General features: G+C 40.1%; 1 protein-coding gene across 1 annotated transcript in view; it reads left to right on the top strand.

The window, feature by feature from the left end:
* The window catches only part of CDH2 (cadherin 2), a 326,031-nt gene that overhangs the window by 213,665 nt on the left and 96,119 nt on the right, over nucleotides 1–16,247 (top strand). The gene's annotated exons all lie outside the window — the stretch shown is intronic.

Below are 16,247 nucleotides of genomic sequence, written 5' to 3'. Positions count from 1 at the left end.
TTTTAATACTCACATAAAACCAGAAAATGCCATATTGAATTATGGGTTACAAGTGAATGTTCTGTTTTTGTTCTGTTTAGATAATAAGGTTTTATAACAACCTTCACCCAGTGCCGTTTGTATTTGATTCCAGCCATATAATCCTGACATACTAGCGGGTTGTAATTACCAATTAACACACTGCGTCTTGCCAATCTTTAACTTGAATCATTGCTTTAAATATACAAAGAAAGCTAGTTTCACATTACACCGGTATACAACATGTCCAATTAATGTCTCATGTGTTATGCCTTCTGCAGAAATGACTATACATAAGATGAGGTCAATGTCTCACAGACTTTCAGGGCTCGGCTGATAATGGCTGTAGTGTTGTTATATCCTGTCTCTCCGCTTTCATCTTTAATAATTATGTGTCTACCAGAGATTTTGAGATATAAGAATATCATGAACTACCGTACATAAGTCATTTTCCTCGCCTATCGTGGCTGTGATCTCATGAAATGGTGGCTAATAGTTGTCTTGTGATGAACACCCGTACAAATGTTCTGCACGTTTTTTTCTCATGGAATAAAAGAACACAAAGTGAATCAGACCAGCTTACCAACCATCTCAACTTTTGGTTTCCAAAGTAAGTTTTTGAGGAATAATTTAAGTGACTAGCACATATTTGTTGAATGATAAATGGACCACACTCAGTGTGACAGATGTCCTCAAATATAGATGGATCAACTTGAACTGACATGGTTAAATTAAAATAGGTGTATTGTGTACTTTGTACCAAGCTACATTGTGTCGAAAGGGCCCCATACACATTAGATAGCAATTGTTTGGCTGACAACTATCTTTCCCGATTCCTCTAGGAACGCTTGGTTGATCGCTGTGGTGTTTTCTATTAGTCCTGCTGCAGGACTCATCAGACACCAGCTTATCTCCACCACAAAATAAATTGTTGGCTGTTGAAAGTTAGTAGGATCCTTCTCCTCCCCATCATCATCTGTTGGAGGAGAGTTGAGAGGCCCTTATACACAATAGATAGTTTGCCGATATCGGCACTTTTGGATGACTTTATTCTGTGTGTATGAGGGCCTGTATACAAACCAATTCTCGATAAAGCTTTATACAATATTATACTACTTTCTATGCACTGGCACTTTCGATAGTGGAGTGTCAGCTATTAAAGGAACTTATTGATGCCAGAAAAAAGCTTTTCATTCGTTTAGAAATGTAAAATAAGTAAATTTATTATTATTCTTTGATTTTGAAAACTGCAAAAATCACCTTATTTCATCCCTTGTTGCGTGCTTCTGAAGTTCTGAGCTTCTTCTGCAGCCAGTGATGTTCCCTCACAGGTTCTGGTCTGCATGTTTATTGTCACTTCTTCCAAACCTATGTGAGTAAGGCTAGGGTCACACGACTGTTATTCTCTCATACAAGAAAATCGGTCCGATTATGCTAGTCACACTATGATCTGATCACAGTTTGTTCATAGGGTGATCAAAGTGTAATCCGTTTTCTCGTAGGTGGAGAAAAAAATAAAAGTTTCTCCACCTTCTCCATTCAGTCTGTCCATGAAAATCGGACCGCACTTGGATGTCATCCGAATGTGGTCCATTGTTTTCCATAGACTTGAATGGCCGAGTGTGATCTGATTATCTAAGGCTAATTGTGCATGCTGCAAATTTTTTCCTCAGAGCTCTCAATTTGAGGAAAAAAATCGGACATGACCATGGCCTCATTCAATAACATGGGGGCAAGTACTATGCATCAAAACGATGGTGCTAACGGTTGCCTGCACGAGCCCTTATGAAAACCACTGAGCACTATTGCCTGGCTGTGATCTAATGCATTTACACCATGCCTGACATGCCACATGACTAATGTGTGACACCAAATCCTTTCCAAGTTGTTAATCTGAGGTTAGGTACAAAACTAAAAGCCACCATACACATTAGATTCAAGTCGTTTGAACCTGTTGATTTCAGCCAACCATCTAATGTGTATGGGGACTTCTGACTCTATCCTGACAGCTGATGAATTTCAAAGGCCGATCCTTATGCTCGGTAGTAAGATAAGCTGCTGCCAGATGATTGTGGCAGCGGCTCTCTCATAGAGAACACAGGAGCACTATATGTATGGGGGAGTCGGGAGAGCTACCTGTCATATAAACAATCGTCCGACAGCTATCTAATGTGCTGTATGTGGCCTTCTTTATATCAAGTCTTTTTCATAAAATTAAGTTTTCTTGACTTCTAATCAATTCAATCAATGTACCAACACAAACATAGAGTATACGTATACTAGACAGATCAACCACACAGTCCATCTTTATTCATTCTTCTAGATTTTGAGAAACTTGATCGAAAATGTGTCTTGACGTTAGATAAGCCGTGCACTCAATTACCAGTCCCAAAAAGCCATAAAACAAAACTTTTATAGCTTGTTAGTAAGGAACGTTCTAGTAAACTCTGTTTAGGATTTCATTGTGCCGTTAATTAGTGCCAGGACGTCCTGGACATCGTTAAATAGAAGAAAGATGGGATTTAAAAATACTTGTGGTCGGGAATTACTTCCACTTCGGGTAACAAATACAGATTTTTTTTGTGTGAATATGTGATACTTAACAGTTTTGGCATTGTGCTAGGCTCACGACATCCAGTCCAGCATAGACAGCTGGCAGTCAGCCATTTCTAAAGAGCTTAAGCTATGTCTTACACTGGCCGTGCATTGTACAGCTATTGTAACACAACAGGAAGTGGCTGCGAGGCCTTGAGAAGCCTGGCATGGAAAGAAAAACATAACTGCTCCTACATACTTATAAAAAGATAACAAAATGGCCAACGTGCAATTATCCGCTATGTGCTATGATTTGCATTCATATAGATTCATTGTCCTGAAAATTCCTCTTTTTTTTTTTTTAATTTGCTCTTTCTTTTTTTCTTATAATGAGTCGAATAATTTTAGCGACTGGAGTGATTTTCCTTGGATTTATATGGACGCTGGTGTTCAGCAGTTAGATACTGCTGCTAAATGGAGATTTCCTTTGCTGACAGCAAGAATCCCATGTTAACAGCTGCTTATGACTTACAAAATGTGCCCTAGATTTAGTGCACACGTCCCAGTGGAGTGACTGGTCTTGTGTGATCGGTGGCGCACACTTACTGATTACGTCCTATCTTCTTTGTCACTTCCATGCCCTGGGTATGTGCCCTAATATCTAGAAGAAGGCATCCTTGTTGGCAGGCCGCTCACACAGAGTTATTAATGAAGACTTGTTCATTTCTCGTTGAAGAATTATGTGTCAGCCCTCGGCAATTTGCTTTATTGTTCTTATATAAATTTCTTAAAAAGAGAAATTATTTGCTGCTGTTTAGACAGAACTTTCCTCGCGGGCAATTATTCTGCTGTGGCACGCAAAGCTTGTTCTCTGACATGCACTTGGGTGAGCAGGTGAGGGCTCTAAATTATATCTATTTCTGTGCCATTAAATAAAAACAAATCTGTTCATTGGATGCACCGAGGACTGCTTTATTGGTTTATGTTGTTGGCTATACCGTCTCGAAGCAATTTCTTTCGAAAGAATTGTGAGAGTATATGTGTTTTATTTTCTTTGGAAAGTGCAGTGCAAGGCTTTTCAGGAGTAAATTGGCTGGAAGTGCTGAAGCAATATTATAAGCTGGTAATTTGGAAAAAAAATATATATAAATATATTTTTAGAAAGAGACATTATTGGATATCACAGGTATTGGTTTTCAGGGTTTGATGATATTGAATTTATTTTTAATGGTGACACGGTCTTTTATTATACTTTTATTAGGTTTTCTTTTCATTCTGTAAATATTAGACATATGGTGCCTCTACAACCATGGTTGGTGCTCTGACATTTACTTAGAACCTGTCAGATGATTGGTGCAGACCATATCTCCGTTAGCAGGAATCAGGGACAGGCTCCCTTATTGCGGGCATCTACATTTCACCAATAAATGCTGTGTTTAAAATGAGAATAGGGAGAGAAGTCTTCTGTGTGAGTCCCCGCAGGCTTCTCCCTGCCCAGCTCAGGAGAGATCAGACCATGGGGAGCAGCCTGCTTTTCCGTCACGGCTGTAAAGTCTGTGTCCATTTTGGTGGAGTCGGTATAAAATGGACCAACTCCAACTCCTAAAATGTATATAATAAATTGGGTACATTACTTCAATGCAGTTTATGGGGAATATTTTTCTTCATAAGAATTTGGGAAAGTTATGAAACATCCTATAAGGCTAAGTGCACACGATGCGTATTTGAAGCGGAAATTTCCGCTTAATTTCCGCATGTCCTTTTTCCTGGAAAACGCATGCGGAATTTGGCATGCGTTTTTCGCGCGTAATTCGCGCGTTTTGCACATGCGGAATTGCCTTGCGTTTTCTACTGCATTGTTTCTACTGCATTGTAGATGGCAATTCCGCATGCGTAAACGCACAAAGAATTGACATGCTGCGGAATTTTCCGCACAACAAAACGCTGCGGAAAATTCCGCATCGTGGGCATTGCAATTGCGGAATGCCATAGGGGACCATGGCAGTAGGCTAACATGCGTAATTCATGCGTTTACGCTGCGGAATTTTCCGCACAAAATACGCATGAAATACGCATCGTGTGCACATAGCCTAAATGTCTGTCCTATTCTTGATCTAAGGGTCTAGACTTTTAGCTGAGTTGAATCTGTGCTGCAGTAAATTTATCACTTAACCATGAGCCATGTATGAGGGAGTCGGAGTCGTGGAGCCGGAGTTGGAGTCGGTGTCATGGAAATTGAGGAGTCAGAGTTGGAGTCGGAGGTTTGGCTTACCAACTCCACAGCCCTGTTTTCCATGCCTCTGTTCCTTTTTAAAACTTTTTTTTCCTTAAACGACACGTGTTTCAGATTACAACATAGATGCCGGCAGTGAGGGAACCAGTCCTGATCTATACTGTCTGCGTCATGAATCACCCGACAGATTTTTGACCATTGTTCAAACTATCACAATAGAACCAAAGCTGAACTGTTCCATAAAGAGGTTTTTCAACCTGATGAAACTTTCTTACAAGAAACTAACAATGGTATAAAAAAAAACAGATGGAGTTACCAATCCCTGACCAGTCTATACCATACAAAATAGAATTGCTGCATTCAGTAATCCATGACACATCACCGCTGCTGCCAATCAGTGCAGCCAGTCTCATTTTAACTAAACACCATTTACCCAGAGCCTTGTAAATTGGGTCCAGAGTGGCACTAAGGAAGGATCATCACATGAGCTTGAGGGTGTTGGTGAGATTACTCCTTCGGCTTTTAATGGTTAGCGGTTTGTAAAAAATTTCACGGGATTCAAAATCCTCTTTGCTGCCATATAGATTGTGTTAAATCTAGGCAATATACAGTATGTGTATGCAGACTGCTAGATACTTCTCTGACATGAGATTTTGAGGGTTTTTCCTATTTAAAACTATTATAATGGGGAATTTTCAGCCAAAATGTTACACCATGGTCTTCTATAATGGCTAAATATATATTGGGACTTATTTATCAAGCTAAATGCGCCAGAATTCTGATGTAATATGATATAAAAAAAAAAACAACCTTTCATGAATTGCAACATATTTTTTGTGTTGTGAACACTTTTTGTGCCTTGTACTACAATGGCACAAACAATTGTATCCAAGGCACCAGAGCAATCCCATAATACACTGTGTTCCAAATTATTATGCAAATAATATTTTCTCAGATTTTCCCAAATTACCTATATGAATTGCAGTCATTGTAATTTTCCAGTCAAATAACTATTAGAGTACAATTGAAAGGTTTTTGTACAAACTGCCTATGATAACAGTATATTTTCAAAAAAATAAAAAACTAAAACTGCACTCAAAATGCATGTTCCAAATTATTATGCACAGCAGAGTTTTCAACCTTTTCATTTTAATAAAGAACAAAAAAATGGTCTTTTTTTGAAATTATAAGCATTAGCAGGTTATTACAAACTGAAATCAAACAGTTTTCAACTCAAAACTTTATTCTAGGTGATGTTACATTTTTATTTTTTTAAATATACTGTTATCATAGGCAGTTTGTACAAAAACCTTTCAATTGTACTCTAATAGTTATTTGACTGGAAAATTACAATGACTGCAATTCATATAGGTAATTTGGGAAAATCTGAGAAAATATTATTTGCATAATAATTTGGAACACAGTGTAAATCGTTTGAAACCATAAAAAAGCTAAAACAATGCTTCAGCCAGAATATGACCTTTGTTAAGCTAAATATGGAAAAACATCAACATACAAACCCGTGACATACAAGGCTATTTATAGAAGGGAACCACCCTAGTATAAGTATTTTTGGCAACTAGATAGGAAGGTGCCCATAGGAAGCTGGTGGAGTCGTGCATGGTAGAACTACCAGGATTATTGTCCAACAAGGGAGTATAGCCTTTTTGTAAAAGAGTGTGGTTTAGGAAACAGTTATAGTGTAAAGTTCAACACAGTGTGCCAAAATTCTTGCAACATTTTGGCACAAATTAATGGCACAATCTACTCTAACAGGGGGTGTAAACTTAGTCTATATATTTTTTAACTAGATTTATCCTGCAGCATGAACTCCTTTGATAAATCTGGAACATTGTTACTCCTATCATGTACTTTTTTGACATAGGTCACTAAGATTCAGAGGAGAACCGCAGTTTCACTATCCATCAATACCCCTAGACCATAAATGTCGAAGTCTGGCCCATGGGCCAAATCTGGCCCGCAGGGTGATTATATTTGGCCTGCGACACCAGAACCACCATCCCGATGTGGTGCAATTATTCTGCATGGAGGACTATGTGAGGCTCATTATTCTGTATGGAGGATTATGTGGGGCCCATTATTCTGTACAAAGGACTGTGTGGGGTCCATTATACTGTATGGAGGACTATGTGGGGCCCATTATACTGTATGAAGGACTTTGTGGGGCCATTATACTGTATGGAGGAATATGTGGGGCTATTATACTGTATGGAGGACTATGTGGGGCCCATTATACTGTATGAAGTACTTTGTGGGGCCCATTATACTGTATGGAGGACTTTGTGAGGCCCATTATACTGTATGGAGCACTATGTGGGGCCATTATACTGCATGGAGCACTATGTGGGGCCATTATACTGTATGGAGTACTATGTGGGGCCATTATACTGTATGGAGGACTATGTGGGGCCGTTATACTGTATGGGGGTCTATGTGGGGCCGTTATACTGTATGGGGATCTATGTGGGGCCATTATACTTTATGGAGCACTATGTGGGACCATTATACTGTACGGAGGACTATGTGGGGGCCATTATTCTGTATGGAGGACTATGTGGGGCTCATTATACTGTATGAAGGACTTTGTGGGGCCCATTATACTGTATGGAGGACTTTGTGAGGCCCATTATACTGTATGGAAGACTTTGTTGGGCCCATTATTCTGTATGAAGGACTTTGTGGGGCCCATTACACTGTATGGAGGACTTTGTGGGGCCATTATACTGTATGGAGGACTATGTGGGGCCATTATTCTGTATGGAGGACTATGTGGGGCCCATTATACTGTATGAAGTACTTTGTGAGGCCCATTATACTGTATGGAGCACTATGTGGGGCCATTATACTGCATGGAGCACTATGTGGGGCCATTATACTGTATGGAGTACTATGTGGGGCCATTATACTGTATGGAGGACTATTTGGAGCCATTATACTGTATGGGGGTCTATGTGGGGCCGTTATACTGTATGGGGGTCTATGTGGGGCCATTATACTGTATGGAGGACTATGTGGGGCCATTATACTGTATGGAGCACTATGTGGGACCATTATACTGTATGTAGGACTATGCGGGGCCATTATTCTGTATGGAGGACTATGTGGGGCCCATTATACTGTATGAAGGACTTTGTGGGGCCCATTATACTGTATGGAGAACTTTGTGAGACCCATTATACTGTATGGAAGACTTTGTGGGGCCCATTATTCTGTATGGAGGACTATGTGGGGCCCATTATTCTGTATGGAGGACTATGTGGGGCCCATTATTCTGTATGGAGGGCTATGTGAGGCTCATTATACTGTATACTGGTTATCTCGCAACTTTGTCCCAAGTTTTTCATTTTGGCCCTTTGTGTGTTTGAGTTTGACATCCCTGCCTTAGAGAGACTTACAAAGAAAGAAAAATTTGAATTTCAGCCAATAAAAAATTTATAAAAGTTGCACTCATCCCCCTTTCCCACCTTCAAAAAAAAAAAAAAAAAAACACTAATATGTAAAATAATAAATATATTTGGTATTGTTGTGTCCAAAAAAGTCTCATCTAGTCTGATAGTCTGATACTTCAACCGTATGGTAAACACCAAAGAAAAAACACTTGAAATGCCAGAATTGACATTTTTAGTAATTGGACTTCCCAAAATATACCGTAATACAATAAAAATCAATCAAAATGTCATATGTACCTTAACATGGTAAAACTTAGCCTTCAAAAAACAAGCCTTCAGGGAAAATAAAAAGTTACTGTTCTCAGAAAATTGCAACTCAATCATGTTTTTTACAAGGTTCTGATTTTTTTTAACCATGAAAATATAAAAAGAACAACCTTATAAGTTGGCATGGCTATAATCGTACTGACATGGAGAATCATATTTCTAATTTTTACCAAAAAATGAACACTGTAAAGGCATTTCACCCTATTTGATTTTTTTTTCTGTTTTTCAGTATATTATATGGTAAAATAAATGATGTAATTCAAAAACTTCAACTCGTCCTGCAATAAGCAAGTCCTTATTTGACTATATTGGTGCAAAAATATTAAAGTTATGGCTCTTGGAACAAGGGATAGAAAAAACAAAAGCGCGAAAATGAAAAATGTCCGGGTCCTTAAAGTGATAAGATTGTCTAGTCTAACTCTACATTGTCTGAGAATTAGACCCTATTAGGGATGAGTGGACCTGTGGAAATTAGGGTTCTGGTACCCTACCCGAACTTTATTGAAAAGTTTGGTTCTTTACCCGAAATTGAAGCAGAACCCGAACCCCATTGAAAACAAGGACCCAAACTTTTGAGCTGGAAAAATTTCTGTCTCTCTGCAACAGACTCTCCCGCAACTCCAAACATTTCAGTGGACTTCCGGGAGAAGTCTGTGTTCACCATTTAGCACCGGACACTAACTGTCCGGTACGAACCCCGAGTTCAGGTTTGCTCATCTCTAGGCTATATTGAAAAATACGCCCCATTGTTAAATGGATATTGTTTTCATAAATGAGATCTTATTTATTTTTTGCTTGTAGACATTGAATGGAATCTTTTGTCCAAGTTGCAGTACGGTTGTCAGGGCTCGGTCTAGTAATAAAAATGATACATGTGTGATTTTAGAGCAATGAAATATTACATACACAAGGACCAGAAAAGTGGCGTAAAACATTCGTAAACATTGCACATTTTTTGTGCATTTTGGCATTATCATAATTTTTGCCCAGTTCCGCCAAAGTGGACTGACCTGGGGAGGAGCTGAGAAGGAGTGTAGCCTAGCCAGCCAATTAAATTCTTCAAAAGTAGCTGTATTTCTTGCGTCAGGAATGTTACTTCAGTCAGTGATTGGAGTAACATATGTGGTGAGGCGCACAAAGGTTGCCACTACTGAGAAGAGCCACCAAATTCATTAAGTGCCTCTTAATGATTCTGGTGCACCTTATTCCTGCACGCCCATCATTAAGACTGAAACACCTCTTAACAAAGCAGGGCCAGAATCTTGTATACTGTCTATATGTAATACATACAGTATATTAGAAAATTGTAAAGAATTTTAGAAACTTTATTTGCTTAAAGCATATAACTTAAATGCTTAAAACATCCAACCAAAAGCTACTTGGCAATAACAAAAGTGGGCACTACTGTCCATCCCACGTACAAGCAGAGATAAGACTTGTTATCATCGTCTGCATGCGCTGATCTTGTATTCTGCAGTGGGACATTCCACCTTTGTCTCCACTTTCTGACAAATATTGTAGCAGCAGCTACATCCCGTCATCATCTCATATTCCTTATCTTGTACTTGCATCCTGTTGTAAATCTGTACATAGCTGCCGATGGAGCAATCCTTCTACAGAGGACTATGCATTAAATTGCCATAGTGATAGAGAAGAGCGCTGAGGACAATGACTCAAAACACAATGACAGTTGACACATTAAAAATGAGAAGTAATAAAGGACAAGGAAGAAGATGAAGATCTGCAGAAAAGTGCAAACTCTATATGTTTGAACCCTGATATATAAAACTGTATATATGTATCATTAAGGACAGCTTTCTCTGTGTTTTTCACTTCCTCTTGTTAAAATGTATGTATACTATCTCCACCTCCCATCTATATCTTATTCTCACTTTTCTTCATTTTTATCCCATACTTTTGGTGGTCAGTTGGTTGTTGGTCTTGTGGTCAGTTGGTCTTGGTGCTAGAACATATGACAGTGGTAATATTAGAACTTGATACATACAATACAGGCATAATTACAGGACAATCAGCCCTGATTTTTTTCAGCGCTCTTCAAGGCTCCTAATTATCACATCACCAAGACTTTGATTCACACTTGTAATTTTGAGTGCACATCTCCGCATGCTCTGTGTTATTACAGATGTGTCATTGCTTTTCCTTCCTCTTGGTCTGAGATATCCTGAGATGAGTGGCTTTGAAAACAAATTTTTTGTGTAAAAAAGCCCAACAGAATAGTCCTCAAATTTTTATATGCTGTCGAGTCAATTTATGCCATTGATGTGGGGATATCTGAGGCCAAGAGGAAAGGTGCAAAAGAACTGGCACCTAGTGGTCTTCTTACTGGTGGGTGGACCCATCCGTGAACGTTGGGCTACTTACTCATGGTGTCTGCCGAAATCCCAGCACACTTTACTTTGCTCTATTACCAGGAGTTCAGTAATCTTAAATATGGCTGGCCTAAAATGACAATTGGTAAAAAAAATTCTCTTACAGCAGTCACTTTAAATGTGACATTTGTATTAAAGGGAATCCGTCGGCAGGTTTTTGCTATGTAATCTGAAGACAGCAGGAGATAGAGGCTGAAACTAAGAATTCAGGGATGTGTTACTTGTCAAAGTGCCTGCTGTTGTTTACTAACTGTGAAGGATTTATCACTAAGAGATTAACATTGCTGGACTACTTTGTCAACGCCCCCTCCTGTGATAAGCGGTTCATTGTCTATGGACTTTGTACACAGAGAGCTGTGGTGTGGGCGGGGTTAGCTTTCTCAGCTCTGCTTCATTCTCAGACTAAAAGCTCTGATTGTGTCAGAACAGCTGCATCCAGTGATCTAAGTGATACATCATTGGAATCAAGGTCTCTTTGCCTACATCATGCTATTCTCAGATGAGGTAGCGAAAATCTGCTGACAGATTCCCTTGAATAAAAAAGATCTGGTTCATCCATGGGAAGTGTCTTTGTGAACACTGGCTATCCGCTTGTCCTTTTCTCCAAAGTAAAATCCTCTTTTGATCTGCCAGCTATCGGTGAATGGAATGAGGAACATTGCATGAGAAGATGATTGATATGAGGGCTCCTGCATTATCATTGTAAAAAGTCCAGTCTTGGGAAGTGAAATGTTCCATTGATTTTGGCCCATTGCCTAGTGGCTGAAAAATGAACCGCTACACTTTCACATCCAATTTCAGTAGTAGAGAATATAACATTGACTGAAGAGGCAAAACTGAGTTATTGATCAATTGAGTAGTTAACATTTCATGATGAATATGTATTTACACATAACGAGAGAACTGGATGAGCCCAGAAAGATGGAGAAGGGAATGGGCCGATGGATGGATGGATGGATGCTGGCGGTATATGTGTAGTCATCATCAATGATAAGTGCATTATTATTAGTGGTCTTCACTGGGTAAACTTACATATCTGTATTATTCCCATTATTTTGTCTGTACATGTCCCCACTTAGTTGTAAAGTGCTGCGGAATATGTTGGCGCTTATATAAATAAAGTTATTATTATAATATTTATATTATATTATATATTAAATTTGGTAATCAAGTATGTAGCTGCAAATTTGTGAGGAATTAGGGGAATCCATTAGGGTGTCATTTTGGAAATGAAAAGAGTGCATTACCCGGTAGAAACATTTCTTATAAAAAAGAGGCATTTGTATTCATGGGAACACTGACCTGAAACCCCTCGGTATTCACTCCAGTTAGAATTTAGTTGCGGAACTGAACTTTTGTTGTTTTTCTTTTTTGTTGTGCTCCATGAAAATTGTTATTCCAGGGCCACTAAAAATAGTCAAAATGTTCCCAGAACGGATCTGACTGTTTCGTAACATTTATAGTATTTAGTCCAGCCCAGATATGTGATATGTCGTGATCCAGGACCAATAAGGTTGTTTAAGACTAAGTTCACATGTCCTGCAATCATACGTTAGAACGGATGCAGCAGCAAATCCATTGACAAAAAAGTTGTGCAGACACAACTTTTTTGTCGACCTGAATAAAAAGTTATTTCAACTGGAACCGTTGTTGTAACATTCACCTCTATGGAAGACGTATCCGTTAAATATCCTTCCGTTTTTCTCCTATTTGAAAAGGATCCATTTTTTGCTTACTGGAAGGTGGAAAGTGATCTAGTAAGCAAAAAACGGATCCTTTTCAAATAGGAGAAAAATGGATGGATATTTAACGGATCCGTCTTCCATAGAGGTGAATGTTAAAAAAACGGACCCAGTTGAAATCAATTTTTTTCAGGCGGACCGTAAAGTTGTGTTGGATTACTGGACATGGGAACTTACACTAGTCAGCCCTATAAATGAAAGCATACGGTATCTGCACAAGAGCAGACAATTTTTTTTTTTTTTTTTGTAAATGAACCCCCCACCCTTCCCCCGCCCTCCAGAGATTCCAAAACATCTTTGAATGGAGACAGAAGTGACCAAGTAGAACTGTTAAATGAATGTTTACTGAGTGGCACGAAAATAACAATAAAGAAAGTATAACAGTTGCGTTGCCAAGAACCTGTCAAATCTTGTTTTGCGAACCGACAAATTTTCTAACATCAAAAAGCGTGAGGAGTACAGAGGACAGACAAGATGACTAACACACTGACTACGACAGGGAAAACAATGAGGAAGCGGCAGAATAATGTGTTTAATAAATGTGCGCGGCCCATCCTGGGTGTAATCTGCTGCTTCTCTCTGATGCTTCACTCACTCATTTAATAATTACATCCTCCTACATATGGCCCTGTGCATTGTGTGCTGAAAAGCCGGATCATACTGTATACGGCACGCCGAAGATGCACTTAGCACGAGCTGGTAATGGCTGACACATTCATATATAGACAACAATGCCAGTTCTATTGTCATAGAATCTATGACACATGCTCATCAATTTACACACTGAACAACTGTTTTAGAAGAATAAAGGGGTATTCCAGGACTTTAATATTGAGGACCTCTCCATCAAATAGGTACTCAGTGTTAGAAAGGCGAGGGTCCGACTCACAGAACCCAGACCAATCAGCTGACCAGGCGCAGCGCTGTACTTGTTGTGGCTGCGCCTGGTATTGCAGCTCAGTCTGCCACAGACATCTGCAGCGCCGTGCACAGCCACTGAGAACCTGCAACGAGCCGTGCCTGGCACACAATAACCGTGCCTCATCCTCAGTGCAACCGCCCGCTCCATCAGTGGATTGGTGACGATTCGGCTATCAACACCGATCCTTATTATTATTATTACTGGCGCGTCCCAGGGCTTTAATAATGATAGCCATCAGTGTTCATATAATGCAGATTTTTGGTGAATAAAACTAAACCGAAAAAAATTAACTGGAGTATAAGTTGGTATGCATGAAAAATAGGAGCATGTTCACACTGGGCATTAAAGAGATAAAACCCAAGACAGAAACAAAATGAGCGTATAGTCTGCTGTAAGTAAATAAGTAAAAGCAATAGTACATATAAATAACATTGGGTACATAGTAAGCACAGTTTTTTAATAAAAAAAGCGTAGAAGCCATCCCACCAACGTCAAGGTGTACCACAATCGGGATGGTCCTAACCTCTAGTATTAAAACCTAACCATGAGTCATAGTGACGTCCTGTGTGAATAAGGGCCGGGCAAGACCGGGTCCCGAACGTGGACAAATGGGAAGCTATATAAATGTAATATTCAGCTCAAAGGAAAAGAGGCCACATCGTTACCTGCACTAAGTGCAGAAGCCTGAAACTAAACCGAAAAAAATGAACTGGAATGTAAGTTTTACACTGCTTTAGTGTATGTATAAATGATAGCACCAAGCTGTCAGATGGCGCTCCTCACAGGGCGTTTCTCACGTTTTCCCCTTGTTGATATTATCTAGATGACAACATAAATCAGAGAAGATGCTAAGGACGTGGTGGAGAACATGGAGGCGCAGGGACTGGTATTAGCCTCTGATTAAATAACATAATACAATAGATCCTGGCGGCCTCCTTTCTGGTGTCAGATATCAGGTAGTCGCGAGCTACACCCCTCTGATTGATGATAACATGGCTCACTTAATTACATTTCCAAGGTTTTCTGGTGCAGGTATATGAGAAGCGCAGACAGCTGTCTGCCTGGAGTCTCGCGGAGCATTGTTATCACCGCTACATAAATTAATGTGTTGGAACACTATAATGAGATTACTATGAATTCTAGATTCCTGAAATAATAGTCGTTTGCCACTGACCTATATTGTGAATTCTTATAGGACCATACGTTAACCCTTGACAAAAAGTGTGCCGTCACGTTCTATCTAATTTCCTCATGCTCCCAGTAAGAATAGGGTCTCTCTCCGTCCCTTCATCTGCTAAATAAATGTTTTCTCCAGCACAGTGTAAGGACGGAATGTCAGTGTTCAAGGAGATTGTGCGGTGGTGAGTGGCAGGGTCCGGATTTCAAAGGGATCACTGAATCAAATGTAATGTAGGCTTTGTTTGAGTCACCAAATCTATGTTTTGCTGACGGCCAGGATTTCTATCTAAAAAGCTGCATAGGCATTTCCATTAAACTGAAGCAACAAAAAGCAGCATCTCCATTTTCATCCTGGCTCGCCTTTGTGACTTTGCTCAAAAGGGAAAGGGTTATTGTAGGAAGAATACAAATAAAGACAACCACTCCCCAGTGAATGACTGCTCCTACCTAATAACATTTTTTTTATGTTTATTTTTACATTTTTTTTCTTTTTGGGCACTTTTGTATTCTAGGTTTCTCATCACATTTTAAAGGGAACCTATCACCCGGTTTTTCTCGTATGAGGAAAGCCCACCACCTTTCAGCCCTGATATACAGCATTCTATAATGCTGTATATGTGCCCCCGACCTGCAAGACAAGAAAAATATGTTGTATTATACTCACCTGCGGGGCGGTCCGGTCCGAGGGGCGTCGCTCGTCTCGGTCTGGCGCCTCCTTTCTTCTTGCGATGCCATGCTCCTTCTTGCTTTGTGTGGATGACACGTTCCTACGTCATCCACACAGTCTCCCCGGCATCGCGCTCTTGCGCAGGCATACCTCTGCAAAGTGCTGCCGTGCGCATGCACCGGAATAGGTCATAGAGCCCTGGCGCATGCCCACTGCAGTACTTTGTTCTGTCCTCGTCAGGGCAGAGAAGTATGCCTGCACAGGGGCGCAATGCTGGGGAGACTGTGTAGATGACGTATGGGACGCGTCATCCACACGAAGCAAGAAGGAGCCCAGCATTGCAAGAAGAAGGATGGCGCTGGACCAGGACTAGCGACACCCCTCGGACTCACCCCGCTGGTGAGCATAATAAAACTTAATTTTCTTTTCTTGCAGATCGGTTTGGGGGCATATATACGGCATTATAGATTGCTGTATATCAGGGCTGAAAGGTGGTGGTCTTACCCCAGGAGACATCCAGGTGACAGGTTCACTTTAAGGCCATTAATGATATACAGATGTGTCCTATCTTACTTTTTCTCTTGGCTCAGTGTATCCCAATATGCTTGGTGCGAGACCCGATTTTAAAGGGGTTGTCCAGTACTATTGATAATGTCCCAATGTATTTTTATGGTTAAAAAAAGTTTCTTTGTAAATACATTTGCGCTGTTTTTTCTGCATGTGAGTGGCGCAATCGCTGGCCGCTCACAGACATCACATGACCCCAGGCTGCAGCCGACTCTGACATCCACTGATGTCACGTCAAGTTCCGGCTACAGCCGGGG

Source organism: Phyllobates terribilis, unplaced genomic scaffold, assembly GCF_046119375.1.
Source record: "Phyllobates terribilis strain yellow unplaced genomic scaffold, ASM4611937v1 Scaffold_4__5_contigs__length_816908805, whole genome shotgun sequence".
Taxonomy (NCBI): domain Eukaryota; kingdom Metazoa; phylum Chordata; class Amphibia; order Anura; family Dendrobatidae; genus Phyllobates; species Phyllobates terribilis.
This window is presented reverse-complemented; position numbering and strand designations above follow the sequence as displayed.